Here is an 8,642-nt window from a genome sequence, read left to right as displayed (position 1 = left end):
AGCCTCTAACTAGCTTCCTATTTCAGGAACGAAGATCTGAATCACCTCACCCCTCTAGAGAAATCAGTTTTACTCATTCAAGTTCTGGAAATTCCTTATAGCTTTCTGAGTTTACTTCGGTCTTGCATGTGTTAGCTTTCTATTTGTGCCCCTTTCTTTGTCTGTTTCTTGTGTGCAAGCGCTCCATTCTGTGTGTGTGACTGTCTGTGGCTTGACTCTGTGTCTGGCTTGACTCTGTGTGTGTGTGTGTGTGGCTTGACTGTATCTGTGTGACTGTGTGGCTTGATTCTTTGTGTGCTTGACTATCTCTATGTGTGTTTGTGTGACTCTGTGTGAATATTGCATTTGCTTGATGGTGTGGTTTGTATGCTTTGTTGAATGATTGGTTGTGTATAACTAGTGTTTTATATTGTTGGGGCCTAACACTGCCTTTGCTGGTCCCAAGCCCGGATGTGAAAATGTGGAGGGAGCTGCAGTTACCTCCTTTGTATTGTTTGCATTATGAGTATCGATAGAAATTACACAGTCTAGGTTACTTTCCTAATCGAATAGTGAATCACATAATTTGTTTGCATGTGATTCCTTTCTGAAGTTGTATGAGGTCAATTTTTTCTTATACGATACCAAAGGGAAGCGACTGTGTGTGGCTTGACTCTGTGTGTGTGTGTGTGGCTTGACTCTGTGTGTGTGACTGTGTGTGGCTTGATTGTTTGTGTGCTTGACTCTCTGTGTGTGTTTGTGTGACTCTGTGTGAATATTGCATTTGCTTGATGGTGTGGTTTGTATGCTTTGTTGAATGATTGGTTGTGTATAACTTGTTTTATATTGTTGGGGCCTAACACTGCCTTTGCCGGTCCCAAGCCCGGATGTGAAAATGTGGAGGGAGCTGCAGTTACCTCCTTTGTATTGTTTGCATTACGCGTGTCGATAGAAATTACGTGTGCAACTGTGTGTGTGACTGTGTGTGGCTTGATTGTTTGTGTGCTTGACTCTCTGTGTGTGTTTGTGTGACTCTGTGTGAATATTGCATTTACTTGATGGTGTGGTTTGTATGCTTTGTTGAATGATTGGTTGTGTATAACTTGTTTTATATTGTTGGGGCCTAACACTGCCTTTGCCGGTCCCAAGCCCGGATGTGAAAATGTGGAGGGAGCTGCAGTTACCTCCTTTGTATTGTTTGCATTACGCGTGTCGATAGAAATTACGCAGTCTAGGTTACTGTTCTAATTGATAGTGAATCTTCACACAATTTGTTTGCATGTGATTCCTTTCTGAAGTTGTACGAGGTTAGTGTTTTTCTTATACGATACCACAGGGAAGCGAGTAACTAAGAATCTAGGCCTATAAGGGTTTGATTTTTCTCCCTTTCTGATTTTTTTACGGTGCCTTGTCAGCATGACGTGTATGGTGCTTTGGTTTTACTTTTGTGCGTGATTTTTTTAGGTGGAGAGGTCTGCACGTACGACACGTTTTGGATTTGTTTTGGAGTCCACCGCTTTGACCGTCTTCTGACGCTTTCACTGTTTCCATCATAGGTGACGTGTGCTTTCTGATTTTGACTGTTTCTCCTTGTTTGCCATGTATCATGTTTGTATATCAGTTTGTTTGGGCCGATTTTTCTGGGCTCTTCTTGTGGTACGGGTGTGTTCCTTTTTTTTCTTCTGCTGCCTATAAAGTCCTTCTGGCGTTAGATCTTCTGGTCGATCTGTTCCAAGTCACTCTGAATATAATCCTGATGCTACTTCTGGCGGTGGATCTTCTGGTTGATCTGTTCGAAGTGTCACTCAATATGTTCCTGGTATGTCTTTTGACCGCCCTGATTCAGTTTTAACCAATAATAAATAATCCAATAGCATGTTACACAATTGATACCATTCGACTTGTATACAGAAGTACTTCTTTGTTACTGTAGTTATGATTGTTAACTTGTAACCATCAGCAAAATATTATGCAAGAAATATAGATTCGACGTTTAAACTTGGACAGCCAATCTTTGTCCTACTTTTGATACCTTAAGCTCACAGCATCTCTGGAATCGCCAAAATTTCCTCATGTGGACATTTTTTTGTTTATATGTTGAGCAACCACATTGTCTGTTGTGCCCATGATAAGCTACTTTGTTGGACCCTACTAGAGAAATAAGTGCCCATTGTACTTGTATGCATGAGTGCATTTTCTTGGCATGGGTTCTTGATGTGCACCCTTCTCCAAATTGCCTTGGTTATATGCAATGCCGGTAATCCATAATATGACTCTTTCCATTTCAGGACCTAGGGAGCTCACTGGTGCTGTTGATTTAATAAGTCAGTACAAATTACAGCCGCACCATGATTTCTTTTGCAAGAGGCCTTTGCCCTTTCAATCTCAGATACACATTACCTTCACAATGTTGTGGGGGACACTGAAATTCGGAAAGGAGAAGGAATGAAGCTAGATCAACTCGTTTAGAATACTTAAGGGATAGGCATGCTTATATTCAGCCCTTTGATATGGAAACACTGGGGCAAGCATTTCAGCTTCGAGAAACTGCTCCAGTAGATTTACCCTCTGTAAGATCATTTTTTCCATCCCACTTGCTTTATGCTGTTATTCCATTTTCCTATCACACTTAACAATTAAACCAATTGACAGGCGGAAAAAGGCATACCTACTATTTCGGGCAAACCGAAAAGTGAGTCTAAGGACAAAGAGAAAAAACATAAAAAGCACAAAGACAAAGATAAAGACATGGAGCATAAGAAGCACAAACATTGACATAAGGATCGGTCTAAAGACAAAGACAAGGACAAGGATAAGAAAAAGGATAAGCATCATGAGAAGGTTGCTGTATTTTCTTTATGTTTAAAACTAAAGTATCTCCAAGTCTTACTCATCACTTAGCCATACTTTACATGTCCGCAAATTGTTCAGAAGAGGAAGCATGAGGGGACAGAGGACTCGGCAGACGTGCATAAGCACAAAAAAAGCAAGGTGATATACAATTATTATTTGCTTCTTGGTACAACAAATTTCCTTGCAGCACATTTTGTTGGTCTGTTAACATGACTTATCTATGACAACATAAGAGTTCCAAAACCGATGAGATGGGTAATGGACTTAGTTAGCTACAGTTTTCTTCTTACTTCTACTGTCAATCAGTGTCATATTCTGTTAGAAGGAGGCTCTAAAGGTTTCCGTCACCAGACCCGCTGCAGATCAATTGGTACGTGCTTCTTGAACTTCTATTTGCTGTTGGGTAGATGCATAAATTCTTTTCTTAATTCTGTCTCTCGGTGAAACATGAATTGAAATGTTTCAGATTTAAGCTGCATAGTGAGCTTGTGTTTTTAGGTCAACTTAAGAGTTTTATTTTATTGTTTGGAGCCTAAATGATGAATATTTTAACATTTGGCGAATTATTTATTAGACATTCAAGTGAATAAGATCTGCCTTTTGCCTGACTTTGCCAATATTAGTCTGATTTGATTTTGTCTGCATCTGTACAATATGTGATGTTAGGCACGGTTGCCCGGACATTACTTTATGTACACCATCAGTTTTGGACCTGGGCCAGTTTCATTTTGTCAGTCTCACTTGACTTGAGAAGTATAGTTAGATATTTCCTTTGATTGGCATCTCTAGTGGTATTAATATATCAGTCATGATGGGCCTGCTGACTTTCTTTACTATATACTATATGGCATGATCTGGTTAGGTCTGACTTACATCATATCAATTCATAATGTAGTCACTAGTCGTTTACTGTTTTCAGTTTACGTTGCACTTTGACCATAAGATATGGTGATTAATTGGAGCATAATGACTTAAAAAAAACCACTCACAGTTTACTCAATGATGTTTCTTTTGAAATCATCGTATGCCATTTGCAACTCTTTAATGATCTGCACCCTCTATAACCTTCACAATTATTGCTTGATTTATTTTTTCTATTGTGTGTGCTTTTGCGTTGTGTTCATATTATTGTATGTTTTATGTGGCTAGTTTTGGATCCTACTGAAGCGCGCCGGCGTCGGCATGATATTCGACATGGGAAGCGTCCTATTTATTAACCACGTTCCATTGGCTGGAGTCAAGGAAATTCTCAAGCATAAAACGGCATCTTCTTACTCGGCGTGCTTTTAAAGGAGAATTTGGTATTTAATTTATGGATCTGTATAGCTACCTGATCCCGGTATATGAAATTGAGCCTCTTGAGAAATTACTGATGTGATGCTGCAGACAAAATTGTCCAATACTTGTGGTATGAAGGGGACACACGTTACGTCTTCCCAAATTGTATAAGGCCTGCTGATTCAGAACCACCTCCACATTACTTGTTTATAAGTGGTGCCAAGGTATAAATAATTTGCAGGACATATGGGACACTAGCGATGGGCTTCTTCTTATGGTCTAATTATTAGTGTAGTGCATATTACACTATTAATCTGCCCTATTGTGATTCACTTGCATGCAAAAATCTGCTCCTAATGATTTATTTCAGTACGAATAGTACCATGTCCAAGTTAATGGGTTTAAAGCTAAGTACTAGTATTGTGGCAGACTTTAAATGCATAGTAATATTTGGACAACTTTTGTAAATCAAAGTGAACTAATTTAATCATGATAGAAAGGTTGGGCTGTTAGACTGAGTGGAGGTTAGTGCCTGGTGGCTTTGAGAAACTAAATAATTTACCTACTACCATCTATTTTTTTAATGTTTATATAGTAATTTATGAAGAACAGTGATTTCATAATGGTGAGAGAAATGGCATGGCTATGTGTCAATTTTTTTCCAGATTTGTCACTGAAGCAACCTGGATATCATTTACTTGAGACTTTAGTGCTTGTCATACTGTATTATTGTACTGGCAAATCTCCTAGTTCCTGTAATCATTTTTATCGAGCAGTGTCTTTTTTCATCTGTACACATGTTCACTTCTTTCGGATCTGATGGAAACATAGGATGTTAGTTACTGAAAAGTTAATCCTTTTTGTTCCTGTGCATATTCGACTTGGATATTAACATGGCCCTCATTTCAATTCGATGTACTGGACTTGAATCATTTGCAGGTTGAAGTCGAAGCGGCATGGATGGCAGCAATCAACAAGGAAATTAAACGTGTGTTGATAGAAGTTCTTCTGAAGGTTTGTCATTGCATGGACTTATTTAGCTAGGTTTAGTAGAACATGTACTTCTGTTCTAAGTTCAGCAAGACTGCCATTTCTTACTTTTGTACTTTTGTCATTCCAGGTTACGGATGATCTTTTTAATGAGATCGCAACCAAAGTTATGAATGAAGATGATTCATCAGCTGAACGTGAGTGAATTGTACTAAAACTTAATGTAAATATGTAAATTACATTGCTGATTATCGACTCTGTGTTGCAGCAAATGAGACCACTGGTGTCTCTAGCTCAAAGGAGCTTGGTCTGGGAGAATCAAAAGTGAAGACCACAGCTAAAGTTGTAGTCCTTGCTAAGCCAAACAATGTTAGCTCTACTGGTCGTTCTGATGGTACTGGGCTAAGTTCTCCTAAAGGTGTTCTTATTGGTCTTGCTAGTTATGATTCAGATGACGAGGATGATGAGGGTGATGGTGATGGTAAGGGTTTAATTCCAAATTTATCATCTGAAATTAAAAGTTGGTGCAGCTCATCCTAAAGAAAGTAAGTCCTTGAAAAACACAAAGCGGACATTGTTTCCCAGAATTTATTTTCTAAAGGAGGAAGAGCCTTAACTTTCTGAGTTTACTTAGGTCTTACATGTTTTAGCTTTCTATTTTTGCTCCTATATCTATGTCTGTTTCTTTCCATTTCTTGTGTGCACGTGCTCCATTGTGTTTGTGACTGTCTATGTGATGTGCCCCTATCTATGTCTGTTTATTGTGTGCAAGTGCTACATTGTGTGTGTGATGTGCCCCTATCTATGTCTGTTTCTTGTGTGCAATGCTACATTGTGTGTGTGTGTGTGTGTGTGTGTGTGACTCTGTGTGTGATGTGCCCCTATCTACGTCTGTTTCTTTGTCTGTTTCTTGTGTGCAAGCGCTTGATTGTGTGTGTGCTTGTGTGACTGTGTGTGCTTGTGTGACTGTGTGTATTGAATTTCCTTGATGGTGTGGCATGTATGCTTTGCTGAATGATTGGTGTTTTATAACTTGTGGTTTGTATTGTTGTGGTTTAACACTACCTTTGCCGGTCCCAAGCCCGAATGCGAAAATGTGGAGGGAGCTGCAATTACCTCCTTTGTATTATTTTCCTTAGAAGTGTGGATAGAAATTACTGTCCTAATCAAATAGCGAATCTTCACATAATGTCGTAGCATGTGATTCAAGCTTTGAAATGCTATGAAAAATCTAGCAAGTATAATTGTTGTTAGAATGTGTCCCATCTCCTAAATTACTCGCGCTGGTTTCTTAAATCTTGCTAGCACCGATGTTCTATTTTTATACACTTTTTCTAAAAATCAGTCATCTGTTTTTTATTTGGCTTTTGGTTGAATTTTGTGGCTATCTGATCTTGCATGAATCTCAGCGTCACAGGTGTTCCTCATTTGTCCATCACTCACGAGTGCGTGTTGGGTTTACTTGTTGAGATTTTTATTTGGGTTGTGGGTCGACTTCTTCTTGTTTGGATGTGGGGGTCTTCTTTGCAGTTATGTGTCATTCTAGAGGGGTTGACCTACCGAGAGAGAGAGTGTGTGTGTGTGAGAGAGAGAGGAGGGCGAGGAGGTCTTCTTTTCAATGATGTGTCATTTCTCTTTCTTCTAGCCAAAGCGAACGACGTGGTGGCCTGGTTGGGCAGCGAAGGAAGCAAACCGCCGATTATTTTTTGTCTCATACACGAAGTGGACAGCGCGAGACAAATAGTAACACCAATGCTTACGTGGACACACACAGCAAGCACCCTTCTAGCGACGCTTATTGTGTTTGATGGATTGTATCGGACATCTAATCAGTGTTCTTCCATGTTCGCACCTCCCTGCATCGCCGCCGCAGCTTCCCTCTCTCACTGCTAGCGTCACCGCATCTTCTGGGCGACGTTCTTCGCCTTGCATGATGGAGTCGAGGAAGGGGCAGCAAGATACGCATGTATCATTTCTATTAAGGATAACTGGATGGGGGCTATTCTTACATTAGTAGATCTTGTCTACATCATATCACCGTTCTTATTGCATTACTTCGTTTCTTCATGAACTTAATACACTAATTATTTGATCATTGCCTTAGATATCGTCATGATTATTTGATCTTCTATCAATTGCCTAACAGTAATTTGTTTACCCACCGTGTGCTATTTTTTGAAAGAAGCCACTAGTGAAATCTATGGTCCCGGGTCTATTTTCCCATCATATACTTTCAGATCTACATCATTATTTGCCTTTTCTTTATTTGCATCTTTTATTTCAAATCTATATTATCAAAAACCAAAAAATACCTCGCTGAATTTTATTTGTCGTTATTCTATTTGCATCTACCAATCTATCTATTTACCGATCTTTTACCAAGAAGGATTGACAACCCCTCTTACGCATCGGGTTGCAAGTATTTGTTCTTTGTGTGCAGATACCATTTACATAGCTTGGCTTGGTCCTCCTACTGGATTAATACCTTGGTTTCATAACTGAGGGAAATACTTACCGTAGATGTGTTGCATCATTCCTTCCTCATTGGGGAAATACCAACGCAATTTCTAGCGACATCAGGCACTGGGTTAATAGGTTAGTCCCAAAAATGATATAAAATAGTGTATAAATGCATATAAAGCATCCAAGATTGATAATATAATAGCATGGAATAATAAAAAATTATAGATATGTCGGAGACGTATCAACATGCACTGTAGCACATGATTTTTGGAAGCATGCGGTTAAACAATTTTCAAACAAATCTCTACCTTATATCCCTATATATATTAGTTTTAATATTAAAGGGAGGTTTGTTTCTTAGTTCTCCAATATAGGCTACAAATCTTCATGGTCTACTTTCTTTTCTTCAATTCATGATGCCATACCACTAGTTTTCTCATCTTTTATTAAGCCTCTGTCCTCGATGATAGCCTCAAATCCAAGGGAAGGGGAAGGACGTGGCACTTGGCTTTATGGACCTGCAGATCATCATCATCGGCACAAGCAACATCATTGTGGTCGTTTGTGGGATAGCACCTTGCGGACCTCGATGCCTGCCTCTTGTCCCAAGGACAACCTCTTGGTGACAACAGGCTGATAGCATACCCGCGATGGTCGATCAGGGCTAGCGTAGCAGCAATGTGGACTGAGCCAGGAGATCACCAAGGTCAACCTCCATCCATTGGAGCCAAGGGGCTAGGTTGGGGGTAGCCTGTGAATCGGCATTCGCGTCCATGGTTGGACATAGCTTCGTCATTCCCAACGCTGAGCGCAGGGACACCTTCTGCCATGGATCAAGCAACCCAGACATGTTGTCGAGTTGGACGCCCCTATCGCGACTATGTTGTTGGGCTAAGTCTCTCTACATGAAGGTGTGTTGGTAGCACAACATCAACCCATAAGTTCAACATGCGTGAAGTTGATCTTTGTTGTATACAATAGTTGTGAGTGCTTCATAGTGAAGTGAAGGAAGAAAAAAAAAACTAGCCACTCCACCAGCGCTTGTAACACCCACGATGCGGCTATATCTCCCACGTGTC

The 8,642-nt window shown here is 39.9% G+C and overlaps 1 pseudogene; it reads left to right on the top strand.

Annotated features, from left to right (window-relative positions):
- Positions 1-2,117: 2,117 nt before the first annotated feature.
- On the top strand, positions 2,118-7,236 carry LOC123102412 (probable mediator of RNA polymerase II transcription subunit 19b; annotated as a pseudogene).
- Positions 7,237-8,642: the final 1,406 nt, after the last annotated feature.

Source organism: Triticum aestivum, chromosome 5A, assembly GCF_018294505.1.
Source record: "Triticum aestivum cultivar Chinese Spring chromosome 5A, IWGSC CS RefSeq v2.1, whole genome shotgun sequence".
In the NCBI taxonomy this organism is placed as follows: Eukaryota; Viridiplantae; Streptophyta; class Magnoliopsida; order Poales; family Poaceae; genus Triticum; species Triticum aestivum.
The sequence above is the reverse complement of the archived record's forward strand: the minus strand, read 5'-3'. Positions and strand labels throughout refer to the sequence as shown.